General features: G+C 42.6%; 2 long non-coding RNA genes and 1 pseudogene across 2 annotated transcripts; all 3 read left to right on the top strand.

Annotated features, from left to right (window-relative positions):
• The window catches only part of LOC112068618 (AP-4 complex accessory subunit RUSC2-like), a 67,554-nt pseudogene extending 65,431 nt beyond the window's left edge, over window positions 1-2,123 (top strand).
• Window positions 2,124-4,144: 2,021 nt separating this feature from the next.
• Window positions 4,145-4,671, top strand: LOC139023962 (uncharacterized). Its single transcript, XR_011475193.1, has 3 exons — window positions 4,145-4,223; window positions 4,577-4,605; window positions 4,657-4,671. It is a non-coding gene; the product is annotated as an uncharacterized lncRNA (long non-coding RNA).
• A 408-nt stretch (window positions 4,672-5,079) lies between these two features.
• On the top strand, window positions 5,080-7,847 carry LOC139023961 (uncharacterized). The gene is made up of 3 exons (XR_011475192.1): window positions 5,080-5,149; window positions 5,341-5,426; window positions 6,515-7,847. It is a non-coding gene; the product is annotated as an uncharacterized lncRNA (long non-coding RNA).
• The last annotated feature ends 8,415 nt before the right edge of the window (window positions 7,848-16,262 follow it).

Here is a 16,262-nt window from a genome sequence, read left to right as displayed (position 1 = left end):
GAGTCTATGAGAGATACAAGGGAAGGGGGCGGGGCGGGGAAGAAAGAGAGGCTGGGTCTGAGACGAGAGGGAACATGGCCTAGGATGGAAGGGGTTGGAGAGAGAGGGAGTAGAGAAGGGATGATGCAGAGGACAGGGTCTAGGAGAGAAGGGTCGGGGATGGATCGTTTAGGAGCAGGACTTTTAGAAGCACAGCCAATGACGACGGAAGTAGGGACAGGGTTCGCCAATCTGTGGAGGGAGAGTGGGAGGGGGAGGGGCATAGTAAAGAGAGCAAAGGGGGTGGGAGGAGAGAGCCAGAGGGAAGGGGAAAGTGAGGGAGGGAAGGAGGAGAGGAGGAAGGAGAGAGAGAGGGATTGGGCGGAGGAGGGTCGTCAGCGGCAGGAGCGTGATCGCCAGGCGTGCTGGTGGTACCAGCTCATGCAGAGCTCCCAGGTCTACATCGACCAATCAGCTCAGGGGGGCTCAAAGTTTGTCAAGACTGAGAAGAGGAAGAAGTCTGCGGAGAGGCGGAGCCAGCTCCCGCCCCCCAGGGAGGGCGTGGTGGAAGGGGCGGAGTCTAGCCAGGATGAGGAGGGTCTCAGAGAGAGAGGGAGAAGCAGGAAGAGCAGCTCCAGCTCCAGTGGTGAGTGGACGGGGTCCAGGGGAAGAGGAAGACTCTCCTGGATGGGGAGTCCCCCAGAGTCACTGCTCACCCAGGACAAGGAGAACGAGACGGAACTGGGGGCCCCAGTGACAGGAGCACCAGAGGCCTCAGTGGCCCAGCCAGCGGCCCAGGCTGAGTGTCCCTCCCAGGGCCAGGGCATGCGTTGGGGTAGGCTGTTTGGGTCCAGCGTAGGAGGTGGTGGCYCCCCCTCCAGGCCAGAGCAGAGATCAGCCAAAAGTCAGAGCAGGTGAGGGAAGTGAAGTGATGCAAATTGGTACAGAGGTACAGTAATAATTTACTCTTCATTTTACAGACCTTTTAAGCATTTGCTGAGTATTGACCGAGACAGTATTTTAGGACATGTACTTCAAAGAATACAATAAATTATTTGACACACAAGTTGGCAAGGAATTTTCCATATTGATTTGGCTGTGCTTTGTTTGTCCCTCCCAGGCTGCCGTCCGGCTGGCTGACAGGTCTGGACATGTCCGTGCTGAACTTCGTAGCTCAGACGGTGGGGGCGGGGACAGTTAAGAGGGTGGAGCCTTCAGCTCCTATGGCCCCTCCCACTCTGAACCAACCCTCTCCACCTCTTCAGACAACACAGGAGAGCCACACCAAACAACCCTGGTAAGGTCATACTTAATTCATTTTTTTATTCAACCAATATTTCAGCAGGACTMGTCAAGAGACCAAAAACAATACAGGATGCAAATAAAAAATACAGGATACAAGCTACATATACAAAATATAATGACACATATTTTTCTCCCCCACCCCTCCAGTGAAGTGCGAGCCCTGTGCCACCACATAGCCACGGAGCCTGACCAGCTGAGTTTCCAGAAAGGGGACGTACTGAGGGTCCTGAGCCAGGCCGACTCCGACTGGCTCCTCTGCTCCCTGGGGGCCCAGCGGGGCCTGGTGCCTTTCATCTATGTTACCCTGAGGGGCATGGAGGACAGCCAGGTGCCCCAATGGCCTCAGMGGCCACACTGACCTGACAGACTCAACTAGGGTTCCAATATTCTGTTTTTTCAGAAATCACTGTTGGGAGATTCCTGGAATCAAGAGGAAATAAGGAGGAAATCTGTGTTTCCTCCAACTGGGATTTCTGGTAAATCTAGGGATTTTGGGAAAGTTAGCCTGAACCGAGGGGCCACATTAAGGAAGGGAGAGTGGGGAAAGGAGGAAAGGACTCAGAGGGTCAAATATGGACGTACAGTATATATTGACTGGGTGGATAAAAGACGATGGATACTCATGGAGGATGCTGATGACTGATTTAAAGTGTAATTATTGTACTGTGGGATGAGTACGAAACACAGACAGATACAGACACACACACACACACACAGACACACACACACACACACACACACAAAGAAACAGATGTAAACATCTGTATGTACATATACATATACACACACAGGGCGAACAAACAGACTTCTCTACGCATGCATCTACACTAAACTCATGCATGCATCATTCAAAACTATCTACCACACACAAACACACAACACACACACACACACACACACACACACCACAACACACACCACACACCACACACACACACACACACACACACCACACACATACACACACACACAAACCACACACAGACAAACCAACAACCAAAACTGTATGGGAATCACCAAACAGAGACACATGGCTAGCTACAGAGACTGCCTCAGCTCAGCCAATATATATATATATATATATATACCACACCTAGCTGTGCTTTCCTTTACCATGCACCAGAACTATACTCTATCAATCACCTAGCTGTGCCACACTTTGAATGCAGATGCTAATGCTAAATGCTAGTGCAAATGCTAGTGCTAGTCCTTGTCCTAGTGCTAAATACAAGTGCTAAAGCTAGAGCTAATGTTAGTGCTAATGCTAATAGAAAACTTCAGGAGACTGGTTAAAGGACTTGTCATTTAATGTATCCACACTGACGTCATGCTACTTGATTTACTTAATTAGCCCAGAGTACCCCTGCTTTGTAGTAGGATGCTAGTATGAAAAGTAGTGTTGTTACAAAACAGAAAAMAAGAAAAAAATAGACAATATTGTTTGTGTGATCTATCTCTGGGTGTGTCTTCTGACAGRTGTCGTCGACTCTCTGTGTGGGCTAAATACAAAATGGACAGACAGATAAACCGGTTTGAACTGGCTTCATTAATTCCTCGTCATCTGCAAATTCCTGATACTCATCATCTTGGTAACACAATGATTTTGGATGGACTTATAAACCTGACTGATTGGACAAAGCCAACAACATCCTCTGGTTCCTCCCTTCACTTCCTGTTTGTTTTGATGGATGGGATGAACTGACCTATCACTGCAGGTGTTGGGAAGGAAAAGGGCGGAGCCGGGCCTAGTGCATGTAACCTAGCAACAAACTGACAATGTTTTTGTGTCTTTTCAACTCTTCTTCACCCCTGTTCGAACCCTAAAACCCTTCGAACCCCAAAGCTCCTCCTACCTGCTCCGCCCCTCTCTTTATCCAATAAAACTGCACAGCTTTCAGGAGGATACTGTACCTCTGGTACAGAGAAAATGAAGAGTTTCAAGAGGCTATGATAAGCTATGAGCTGTATGTGTCTATATATATATCCATACTGTAAATGCATATACAACTTACTTATTTATTGATTAATGACTAATGACGATATGATTTATTATCGTTGAGGAAAACCGTGTAGTAGAGGTGGATAAAGAAGGAAGGATGTCGAATGAAAGCAACACATGGCTTTGGAGGTCTGTTCAGGTGCTTTGGTGAGTTTTTCTGGGAGAAGGCTGTACAAACCAATGGAGAGGCAGAGCCAGCTCCACCCCAACCTCCCTATTCTAAAACGCTCTAAAAGTGGGCTTTTCTAAAACATAATAGAAGWACACTGAATGTTTTAATTTCAAGCAAAAAAAATATACTTCAAATGATTCTGATTGGTTGTATGTAATTGAGAAAGAGAGTGTTGTTTATTGCGTATGCCGTAAAGTGCTTGAGAAAGAACCACGGGAGAGCTGATATGCTGGACGTATTTAGCCATGACCATGCCTATGGTCCCTACATGATGTTTTATATATGCGACGGTGCGTCCAACCAGCCACTTTCCCTGGGTTTCAGTCCTGAGAGGTCTCAGGTTTTCTGGTCGGAAATATTTTTGAGGATAGGAGGCATTTTAGAAGAAACCCCAACGCATTTATTGGATTCAGATGTTAAATTGTTCCGATGGGTTCAGAATTGAGCTGTAACATGTAATTAACGTAGGTTAGATTAGCTGACAGGTAAGATCTAGGTTCAGATTTGAGCTTGTGACCAGGTAAAACTTCGAGGTTTCAGATTAAGCTTCAAGGTAAACCTAGGCTTCAGAGTTTAGCTGTACAGGTAAACTAAGGTTCAGATGAGCCTGCTGTTACAGTGTAATACTTAGGTTCAATTGAGCTGTATCATGTAAACTAGTTTCAGATTTAGCATGTTACAGGAAACTAGGTCTAGATTAGCTGATCATGGTAAACTAGGTTCAGATTTAGCTGTACAGGTAAACTCGGTTCAGATTGAGCTGTACAGGTAAACTAGTTTAGTAGCTTGTACAGTTAAACTAGGTTCAGATTTAGCTTGTACAGGTAAAGTCTTAGGTTGTTAGATTTAGCTGTACAGGTAAACTAGGTTTCAGATTAGCTGTACAGTAAATCTAGGGTTCATATTAGCTTGTACATGGTATAACTAGGTTCAGATTTTAGCTGTACAGTAAATCGGTAGTTCAGATTAGCTGTACAGGTAAACTAGGTTCGAATTAGTGTAGCAGGTAAACTAGGTTCAGATTAGCTTGTACAGGTAAACTCGGTCAGATTTAGCTGTACACGGTAAAGCTAGCGTTATGGTTCTGACAGTGAACTAGTTTTAGATTTAGCTGGTAGCAGGTAAACTAGGTTCAGATTTAGCTGTACAGGTAACTAAATCGTAAGAATAGAGAAGCACTAGGTTAGATTTAGCTGTACAGGTAAACTAGGTTCAGATTATAGCTTGACAGTTAAATCTAGGTTCAGATTTAGCTGTACAGGTAAACTAGGTTAGATTTAGCTGTACAGGGTAACTAGGTTAAGATTTAGCTGTACAGGGTAAATCAAGGTTCAGATTTAACTGTACAGGTGTCGGTGGTTAGGTTCGTTTAGCTGTGGGTCTAGAGAATTTAGTGATAATTTAGGCACAATAAGCTACATGCTATAACTAGGTTAGATTTTAGCTTGTACAGGTAAACTGGTTCAGATTTAGCTGTACGAAACTAGTTCAGATTTAGGGACAGGTAAGACGTTTGAGGTTTTCAGATTTAGCTGTACAGGTAAACTAGGTTTAGATTAGACTGTACAGGTAAACTAGGTTTAGATTAGCTGTACAGTAAACTAGGTTCAGATTTAGCTGTTACAGGTAAACTAGGGTTAGAATTGAGCTGTAACAGTAAAGCTAGGTTAGATTTAGCTGTACAGGTAAACTAGGTGTTAGATTAAGCTGTACATTGGTAAATTAGGTTCAGATTATAAGCTGTACAGGTAAACTAGGTTCAGATTTAGTCTGTACCTAGGTAAACTAGGTTTCAGATTTAGCTTAGCATGAAAGCTAGGTGTCAGATTTAGCTGTACAGGTAAACTAGAGGTTCAAGATTTAGCTATTACAGTGCTTAAACTAGGTTCAGATTTAGCTGTACAGGTAAACTAGGTTCAGATTTAGCTGTACAGTAAACTAGGTTCAGATTTTAGCTTTGACATAAACTAGGTTCAGATTTTAGCTGTACAGGTAAACAGGTCAGATTAGCTGTAAGGTAAACTAATTCAGATTTAGCTGTACAGGTAAATCTAGTTAGATTTAGCTGTACAGTAAACTAGGCAGATGAGCTGTACAGGGTAACTAGGTTCAATTTAGCTGTACAGGTTAAACTAGGTTCAGGATTTGCTGCATACAGGTAACTTAGTGATTCGAAGTGTAAGCTCTGTCGCAGATGTTTGACTAGGCTAAATCTAGTCAGATTTAGCTGTCAGGTAAAGCGTAGGTTAATGATTTTAGCTGTAAGCAGGTAAACTAGTTTCAATTTACGCTGTATTACAGGTAAACTAGCGTTTAATAGATTAGCTTGTCAGCTGTAAGTCTACTAGGTTCAGATGTGGAGCGTACAGGATAAATCTTAGGTTCTAAGATTTTAAGCCTGTACAGGTAAATCTAACGGTTCATGCATTTAGCTGTACAGGTAAATCTAGGTTCTAGATTTAGCTTACAGTTAAACTAGTTCAGATTGAGCTGTAACAGGTAAATCTAGGGTTTCAGATTAGGAGCGGTAAACCAGGTTAGGATTAGCTGTTAGGTAACTAGGCATATTTAGCTGTGACAGTAAACTAGGTTTAGATTTAGCTTTATCAGTGTAACACTAGGGTTCATGATTAGCTGACAAGGTAAACTAGGGTTCATGAGTTTAGCGTTACAGGTAAAGCTGGTCAGGATTGAGGGCTATTAGCAGTAAGATCTAGGTGAGTAGGAGTCTGGACTATTGTAATACTAGGTGCAGATTGAGGCGGTACAGGTAAGAGTCTATGTTTAGTATGAGGCTGTACAGGTGAACCTATGTGTGAGTCTTAGAGCTGCGGAGCAGGTAATAGGTGTCAGTATTTAGCTTAGGGCAGAAGAGACTATAGGTTCAGTATTAGCTATGACGAGTGTAAAGCTAGGTTCAAGATTGGACTGTTACATGGTTCGAGCTATGGGTTGTTCGAGAGTTGAGCGGTCACATGTAAAAGCTAGGTTTCAATTGAGGGGCTGCTTACTAGTATATTGCGGAAGGTTTCAGAGTGAGCTTGTAAGCGGTAAACTAGGTTCAGATTGAGCTGTACAGGTAAACTAGGTTCAGATTGAGCTGTACAGGTAAACTAGAGCTGGTAAAAAAGGATTAAACCCTAATATGATGTCAAAACATTGTGGTTTAAGCCACAGATTAGGGTTTGTAGAGCCTAAATGATCCACAATGAAATTATGTAGAGTAACATAAAAAATGATAGGTTAGAAAAACATAACATTGCCAAGACGAATCCACGAGGACAAGAATTAGGTTCAATCAGATAAGAGTTAATCTAGCTTGTAGATAAAGTTGTATTATTACTCTTAAAAATGTATTTGTAAAAATGTATTTTGTTCTTTTATTTTGTTGTACAGTTTTATTTTTTTATATATATTTTTTCTTAATTTGTTTTTATTTTACATAAATGATTTAAATATTTTGTTAACTCTAAATTAAATATATTTAATATCTTCAATAATTAATTTTGAATGATAGGGGTTGAAGCTATTGAGATATGGATGTTAACAATTGTACTTTAAGACATTATTGCGTAAATAACAAGCATTTTAAAATGTGAGTTAGTATCATGTTATGGGCAAAGGACATAAKATATCATATTATGTTAAATGCCAGTTATGGGGATAAAAACCTGCCCAAATTATTATGACTATAACAATATATTTGTTCTTGTGTTTTGGCACATCTCTATCTTCATAACTTGAGGAAAGATGTCAGATGTGCAGAACATTTGCAGGAAAGATGCAGGAAATGTGCAGAAAATGCAGGATATGCAGGTCAGGATATGTGTCAGATGTGCAGGTCAGGATGAGGTTTTTGTTAGTCTTCCAGGTACAGTTTGCTCTTCATTGACATCCTCCTGCAGGGTCCTACTACGGGACAGACAGTATTGTACTGTAGTAGAGGTCTTAGTGATGGATAGAGCAGGGGGAGAGAGAGTGAAGGAGAGAGAAAAGATACAGAGACATTTGTAAAACAGTGCAGATGGGATTTTCCCTCCTTCATAATTAGAAATGTTTTATTTATTTCAACGTTATTTAACCTTTATAATAGGTAGCGACCCCTTGTGGCCAAAATACGGTACTGGTTCTGGTCTTGTCTCTCTACTTGGGAGTGATAGGCAGAATTAAAAAGAAGCTAATGTATCCTCTCTCTCACCTATTTCTCTCTCTCCGTCTCTCCTGTTCCTCTCGTCCATGTTCTGATAGAAATAAACTGTTACTCATTCTGTATTCTGTATCACCATGGCACTACTACTGTTCTCCGTGCCCATGTGACGTGTACAACACGTCCATGTCCATGCTATATCAACGTACTATGGATGTGAATAACAAAGTGCTCATGTGATCATACTTCAAATGTCTCCCTTGTCTTTTGTTTCCGTCACAAAATGTCTTKATTTATACACATGACTTGTGCCCCCTCATACATGTTTGTATCTCTATTTTGCCACTAGATGGGGCCATTGTTCCACATTCCTCATTTGGATACACCAGGTTCAAGGGCTTTACTGACCTGTGGTTTTGGAATTTCACATGCTATCGGGCTGGAAACTTCTGTGGGACTTTGGTTTACATTACTGTTGATGGATTTGAACTGGAAGGGAAGTGGTAGAAAACACTATCCACACTATTTACTTGGTTCCACTTCTCTTCTTTAAACTCTTTAACTCTCTTTGACTTGTGTCAAATGTATTACTTTTTCATTTAACCTTTATTTATCCAGGTAGTCTTATTAACGACGTATCCATCCACAGTTTTTATGCAAGGAAAGTCGTACCCTAATCACGACATCTGTGATTGAAACAGGAAGTTTCGGTATAATTTTATAAATGTTCGTTCGACCAAGTGGGAGCTTTTAGTGTCAGTAAAATGAATTATGTGAGAAATGTCGGGGGTCTTATTATGGTGACAGGATGATCGATGCTTGACTGCCGTTTGACAAATAAAAATCATATTTTGTCCATAATAATATCATAATGTAGGCTATACTGCTAGCTGTTGGRTAGAGTGCAACAAGTCCATTTGATGGAAAGACATCTCTGGTGGGAAAATGTGCATATTCGTTTGTATGTGGATTTTACCATATTCGCCTGACAGTCTGTCGCCAATTGGATGGACACCTAAATAMTGAGACAAAATCACATTTTCAAGAGAGACCTGGTCCAACCAAGACAGCAGTAAGGGGGAACAACGTTTTAGACAAATATCAGACCTAACAACTTACAGACATAGACACACCATAAACAACTTACAGACATACACACACATACATTACAATTACATACAGAAACGTACAAACATAGATCAAATCAATCATGCACCACCGCATGAAATCCTCATCACAATCACGTTACTCAGTAACATGTAAGTCAACCAACCTTTTCAACGTATCTAAACAAACAAGATCCTAAAGTTTTCAAATTAGTCTGTTGAGCATTCCAAGACAATGGAGCTGAGTAACTGAAACACTTCCTGATCCGTTCCGATTTTTGGAACTGTTAAAAGTACATGCCACCGTAGCTGGTATTTATTTATATTTTTCTCCTGACCTCATCACAGAAGAACAGAGTTAAAGCACCAGTTTTCCCAAAGCCTATACAGAGCCAATGAAGAACAACCAACAGTGATGTGTCAGACGCTTTTGGTCGGTAATAAACCTAAGGGCTACATGATACACATAATCAACTGAATTCAGTGTAATGCTCGAGGTCTGCTTGTAAATAACAGCGCCGTAGTCCAAGACAGACAAGAATGTACAACGTACACTTACTGTGAAGTTTCCTGGGGGGAAAAAATGGTACTGTAACTGTTTATTCAGGAATAAATTGTACCTTGTGGGATGCTTAGATTATCTGTGTGTGTCAACTCAAACATGTATACTTACGGTCGCTTCCCAACAATGAATAGAAAAAAATAGAAACATAGAAAAAGAATAACACGAGGCCTGAAAACAAAATAACTTGGCTAAATACTGTCGTGGAAAATCACTTCAAATATAACTCTTACAAGAACYTTGTGAACTCAAATATGATTTTTAATACAATTGTATAGCAATCTGGCATGTCCCGCGGAACACACACCSCTTCCCAACCCCGGTTCCAACATTTATACATAAATAGCATATGGGTCCACCCCATATGCAAATAAGCATACTTCCCCTAATTCTTCCTGCCATCATTATCTTTTTAGTTCAGGCTTCCTGCTTGTTCACGCCTACTAACGCCCATTATCTGCTTTCAGTTAAATTATAATAGTGGCCAGACCCGTGCTTGTCTTAAAAATAATATATGTCCATCTATCCTATAGGCCTATAACTCAACCCTGTATTTAACTCAATGCCCCAGCATGTTCTCTGGTATGTCCTTATTGGAATTGGCAGACTCTATGTCTCTTCTTATCATTAGTGTCCAGTTGCCTTAGGCATATTTCTCTGGTATGTGTCTTATTGGAATTGTCAGACTATATGTCTCTTCTATCATTAGTGTCCAGTTGCCTTAGGTGCCCATGTGTCTGGTCAGTCTGTCAGCACAATGGAGAAAATAAGAGGGCCAGAACGTCCCTTAGTATATCTCCATTACCACAGTCTCATGATCAACGTGAACATGTGGTTCGTTACTTTAATGTTCAGCTGTCTTATGTCTTTATATGTTATCCATGTGTCTTATGTTACTACTACAATACACAGAGTACCTGTACTGAATTGATGTGCAGGGGTATGAGGTAATTAAGGTAGATATGTACATATAGGTAGGGGTAAAGTGACTAGGCAACAGGTTAGATATTAGACAGTAGCAGCAGCATATATGATGAATCAAAAGAGTTAGTGTAAAAAGGTTCAATGCAGATAGTCCGGGTAGCTATGTGGTTAACRATTTAGCAGTCTTGTTCAGCAGTCGTATGGCTTGAGGGTAGAAGCTGTTTAGGGTCCTTTTGGTTCCAGAGTTCCTGCATCGGTACTGCTTACCGTGCGGTAGCAGAAAGAACAGTCTAGATCTCTGAATCTTTCCATGATTCAGAGATCTGAGAGATTTTGCTGTGAGGCAGATTTTGCTGTGAGGAGGTTGCGTCACTTCCTGTTGAATCTGCAGACGTGTTGCTGTGCGTTTTGTTGCTGTGCGTTTTGCTGCCAACTTTACTTTGCTAGCTGACAACTTTACGTTTTTTTGTTTTGTTTTTGTTTTTAATTACCGTTTATATTTTTAGTTTTTTTTTTTCCATCGCAACTTTTTTCCCTCATTCAACTTTTTCAGAATCACCCAGCGATCATACACTGTTTACAGGGGGCAGGGCTACGGGACGTTAAGGCTAATCTAAAGATGGTGCTGGCTTAAAGCTAAATCTGGCGAGTGTAGAGAGTATAGAGATATTGTTATCCACGTCGGCACCAACGATGTTAGGATGAAACAGTCAGAGGTCACCAAGTGCAACATAGCTTCAGCGTGTAAATCAGCTAGAAAGATGTGTCGGCATCGAGTAATTGTCTCTGGCCCCCTCCCAGTTAGGGGGAGTGACGAGCTTACAGCAGAGTCTCAGCACTCAATCGCTGGTTGAAAACTGTTTTCTGCCCCTCCCAAAAGATAGAATTTGTAGATAATTGGCCCCTCTTTCTGGTACTCACCCACAAACAGGACCAAGCCTGACCTGTGAGGAGGTGACGGACTCCATCCTAGCTGAGGGTGCTCTCATCTTATCTACCAACATAGACAGGGCTCTAACTCCTCTAGCCCCACAATGAAATATGGGTGCAGGCCAGGCAGCAGGCTGTTAGCCAACCTGCCAGCTTAGTGGAGTCCTGCCAATAGCACAGTCAGTGTAGCCAAGCTCAGCCATACCCATTGAGACTGTGTGTCTGTGCCTCGACCTAGGTTGGGCAAAACTAAACATGGCGGTGTCGCCTTAGCAATCTTATTAGGATAAAGACCTCCTCCATTCCTGCCATCATTGAAAGAGATCGTGATACCTCACATCTCAAAATAGGGTTACTTAATGTTAGATCCCTCACTTCAAAGGCAGTCATAGTCAATGAACTATCACTGATCATAATCTTGATGTGATTGGCCTGACTGAAACATGGCTTAAGCCTGATGAATTTACTGTGTTAAATGAGGCCTCCACCTCCTGGTTACACTAGTGACCATATCCCCCGTTGCATCCCGCAAAGGCGGAGGTGTTGCTAACATTTACGATAGCAAATTTTCATTTACAAAAAAAAAAATGGCGTTTTCGTCTTTTGAGCTTCTAGTCATGAAATCTATGCAGCCTATCAATCACTTTTTTATAGCTACTGTTTACAGGCCTCCTGGGCCATATACAGCGTTCCTCTCTGAGTTTCCTGAATTCCTATCAGACCTTGTAGTCATAGCAGATCATATTCTAATTTTTGGTGATTTTAATATTCACATGGAGAAGTCCACAGACCCACTCCAAAGTCTTTCGGAGCCATTATCGACTCAGTGGGTTTTGTCCAACATGTCTCTGACTCTACTCACTGCCACAGTCATACTCTGGACCCTAGTTTTGTCCCATGGAATAAATGTTGTAGATCTTAATGTTTTCCACATAATCCTGGACTATCGGACCACCATTTTATTACGTTTGCAATCGCAACAAATAATCTGCTCAGACCCCAACCAAGGAGCATCAAAAGTCGGTGCTATAAATTCTCAGACAAACAAAAATTCCTTGATGCCCCTTCCAGACTCCTTCTGCCTACCCAAGACGTCAGAGGACAAAAATCAGTTTAACCACCTTAACTGAGGAACTCAATTTAACCTTGCGCAATACCCTAGATGCAGTTGCACCCCTAAAAAACGAAAAACATTTGTCATAAGAAATTAGCTCCCTGGTATACAGAAAATACCCGAGCTTTGAAGCAAGCTTCCAGGAAATTGGAACGGAAATTGGCCGCCACACCAAAAACTGGAAGTCTTCCGACTAGCTTGGAAAGACAGTACCGTGCAGTACCGAAGAGCCCTCACTGCTGCTCGCTCATCCTACTTTTCCAACTTAATCGAGGAAAATAAGAACCAATCCAAAATTTCTTTTTGATACTGTTCGCGAAACTAACTAAAAAAGCATGCATTCCCCAAGAGAGGATGGCTTTCACTTCAGCAGTAATAAATTCATGAACTTCTTTGAGGAAAAGATCATGACCATTAGAAAGCAAATTACGGACTCCTCTTTGAATACCTGCGTATTCCTCCAGGGCTTAGCTGTCCTGGATCTGCACAGCTCTGCGAGGGCCTGGGATCGGAGATGACACTTAAGTGTTTTAGTACTATATCTCTTGACACAATGATGGAAAATAATCATGGCCTCTAAACCTTCAAGCTGCATACTGGATCCTATTCCTACTAAACTGCTGAAGGAGCTGCTTCCTGTGCTTGGCCCTCCTATGTTGAACATAATAAACAGCTCTCTATCCACCGGATGTGTACCAAACTCACTAAAAGTGGCAGTGATAAAGCCCTCTCTTGAAAAAGCCAAACCTTGACCCGGAAAATATAAAAACTATCGGCCTATATCGCAATCTTCCATTCCTCTCAAAGATTTTAGAAAAAGCTGTCTGCGCAGCAACCTCACTGCCCTTTCTGAAGACAAATAATGTATACGAAATGCCTTCAGTCTGGTTTTAGACCCCATCATAGCACTGAGACTGCACTTGTGAAAGGTGGTAAATGAACCTTTTATGGCTTCAGACCGCAGGCTCGCATCTGTTCCCGTGCTACTAGAAGCTCTTAGTGCTGGCCTTTGACACCATCGATCACCAACATTTCTTTTGGAGAGACTGGAAAACCCAAATGGTCTTACACGGCAAGTTCTGGCCTGGTTTAGATCTTACCTGTCGGAAAGATATCAGTTTTGTCTCTGTGAATGGTCTGTCCTCTGACAAATCAAACTGTACATTTCGTGTTTCCTCAAGGTTCCGTTTTGGACCACTATTGTGTTCACTATATATTTTACCTCTTGGGATGTTATTCGAAAACCATTAATATGTTAACTTCCTGCTATGCCGGATGACACACAGCTGTTTACATTTCAATGAAACAATGGTGAAGCCCAAAATTGCCCTCGCTAAAGCCTGTGTTGTTCAGACATAAGGAATTGGATGGCTGAAAAACTTTCTACTTTTAAACTCGGACAAAACAGAGATGCTTGTTCTAGGTCCCAAGTAAACAAAGAGATCTTCTGTAAATCTGACAATTCATCTTGTATGGTTGTAAAGTCGTCTCAAATAAAACTGTGAAGACCTCGGCGTTACTGCTTGAGACCCTTGATCTCTCTTTTGAACGAACATATCAAGACTGTTTCAAGACAGCTTTTTTCCATCTACGTAAGCATTTGCTAAAAATCAGAAATTTTTCCTGTCCAAAAATGATGGCAGAAAAATTAATCCATCATTTTGTTACTTCTAGGTTAGACTACTGCAATCTCTACTTTCGCGGCTTACCCGGATAAAGCCACTAAAATAAACTTCATTAGTGCTAAAATACGGCTGCTAGAATCCTGACTAGAACCAAAAATTTGATCATATTACTCCAGTGCTAGCTTCCCTACACTGGCTTCCTGTTAAGGCAAGGGCTTGATTTCAAGGTTTTACTGTTAACCTATAAAGCGTTACATGGGCTTGCTCCTACCTATCTTCCGAGTTGGTCCTGCCGTACATACCAATAACGTACTGCTACGGTCCACAAGACGCAGGCCTCCTAAATTGTCCCTAGAATTTCTAAGCAAACAGCGGGAGGCAGGGCTTTCTCCTATAGATCTCCATTTTTATGGAACAGTCTGCCTACCCATGTGAGAGACGCAGACTCGGTCTCAACCTTTAAGTCTTTACTGAAGACCTTATCTCTCAGTAGGTCATATGATTGAGTGTAGCCTGGCCCAGGAGTGTGAAGGTGAACGGAAAGGCTCTGGAGCAACGAACCGCCCTTGCTGTCTCTGCCAGGCCGGTTCCCCTCTCTCCACTGGGATTCTCTGCCTCTAACCCTGTTACAGGGACTGAGTCACTGGCTTGCTGGTGCTCTTTCATGCCGTCCCTAGGAGGGGTGCCGTCACTTGAGTGGGTTGAGTTACTGACGTGATCTTCCTGTTCTGGGTTGGGCGCCCCCCTTGGTTTGTGCTGTGGTGGAGACCTTTGTGGGCTATACTCGGCCTTGTCTCAGGATTGTAAGTTGGTGGCTTTGAGGATTACCCTCTAGTGGTGCGGGGGCTGTGCTTTGGCAAAGTGGGTGGGGTTATATCCTTCCTATTTGGCCCTGTCGGGGGTTTCTTCGGATGGGGCCACAGTGTCTCCTGACCGCTCCTGTCTCAGCCTCCAGTATTTATGCTGCAGTAGTTTGTGTCGGGGGGCTAGGGTCAGTTGGTTACCTGGAGTACTTCTCCTGTCTTATCCAGTGTCCTGTGTGAATTTTAAGTATGCTCTCTCTAATTCTCTCGTTCTCTTTTCTCTCTGAGAACCTGAGCCCTAGGACCATACGTCAGGACTACCGGGCATGATGACACCTTGCTTGTCCCCAGTCCGCCTGGCCTTGCTGCTATTCCAGTTTCAACTGTTCTTGCCTGTGGTTACGGAACCCCTACCTGTCCCAGACCTGCTGTTCTAACTCTTAATGATCGGCTATGAAAAGCCAACTGAGATTTATTCCTGATTATTATTTGACCCATGCTTGTCATTTATGAACATTTTTGAAAATCTTGGCTTTCTCTAATTTTCTCTTCTCTCTTTCTTTCTCTCGGAGGACCTGAGCCCTAGGGAACCATACGTCGGGACTACCGCCGTGGTGACTCCTTGCTGTCCCCAGTCCGCCTGGCCTTGCTGCTATTCCAGTTTCAACTGTTCTGCCTGCGGTTATGGAACCCCTACCTGTCCCAAGACCTGCTGTTTTCAACTCTTAATGATCGGCTATGAAAAGCCAACTGAAGATTTATTCCTGATTATTATTTGACCATGCTTGTCATTTATGGAAATTTTGAAAATCTTGGCTCTCTCTAATTTTCTCCTTCTCTCTTTCTTTCTCTCGGAGGACCTGGGCCCTAAGACCATGCGTCGGGACTGCCGCCCGTGGTGACTCCTTGCTGTCCCCAGTCCGCCTGCCCTTGCTGCTATTCCAGTTCAGCTGTTCTGCCTGCGGTTATGGAAACCGCTACCTGTCCCAGACCTGTTGTTTTTCAACTCTTGATGATCGCGCTATGAAAAAGCCAACTGAAAATTATTCATGATTATTATTTGACCATGCTTGTCACTTATGAACCATTTTGAACATCTTGGCATAGTTCTGTTATAATCTCCACCCGGCACAGCCAGAAGAGACTGGCCACCCCTCATAGCCTGGTTTTCTCTCTAGGTTTCTTCCTAGGTTTTGGCCTTTCTAGGGAGTTTTTCCTAGCCACCGTGCTTCTACACCTGCATTACTAGCTGTTTGGGGTTTAGGCTGGGTGTCTGTACAGCACTTCGAGATATTAGCTGATGTACGAAGGGCTATATAAAATAAAATTGATTGATTGATTGATTGATTGATGACTAGGGTGGCTGGAGTCTTTGACAATTTTTAGGGCCTTCCTCTGATACTGCTGGTATAGAGGTCCTGGATGGCAGGGAGCTCGTCCACAGTGATGTACTGGGCTGTACACACTACCTTCTGTAGCGCCTCAGATGCAAAGCATTTGCAATACCAAGCGACAGTGGTGGAAAAAGTACCCAATTGTCATAATTGAGTAAAAGTTAAGATAACATTCATAGAAAATAACTCAAGTAAAAGTGAA

The sequence above is a fragment of the Salvelinus sp. IW2-2015 genome, unplaced genomic scaffold (genome assembly GCF_002910315.2).
Source record: "Salvelinus sp. IW2-2015 unplaced genomic scaffold, ASM291031v2 Un_scaffold609, whole genome shotgun sequence".
Lineage (NCBI taxonomy): Eukaryota > Metazoa > Chordata > Actinopteri > Salmoniformes > Salmonidae > Salvelinus > Salvelinus sp. IW2-2015.
Note: the sequence above shows the minus strand (reverse complement) of the source record. Positions and strands in the feature narration are given on the sequence as shown.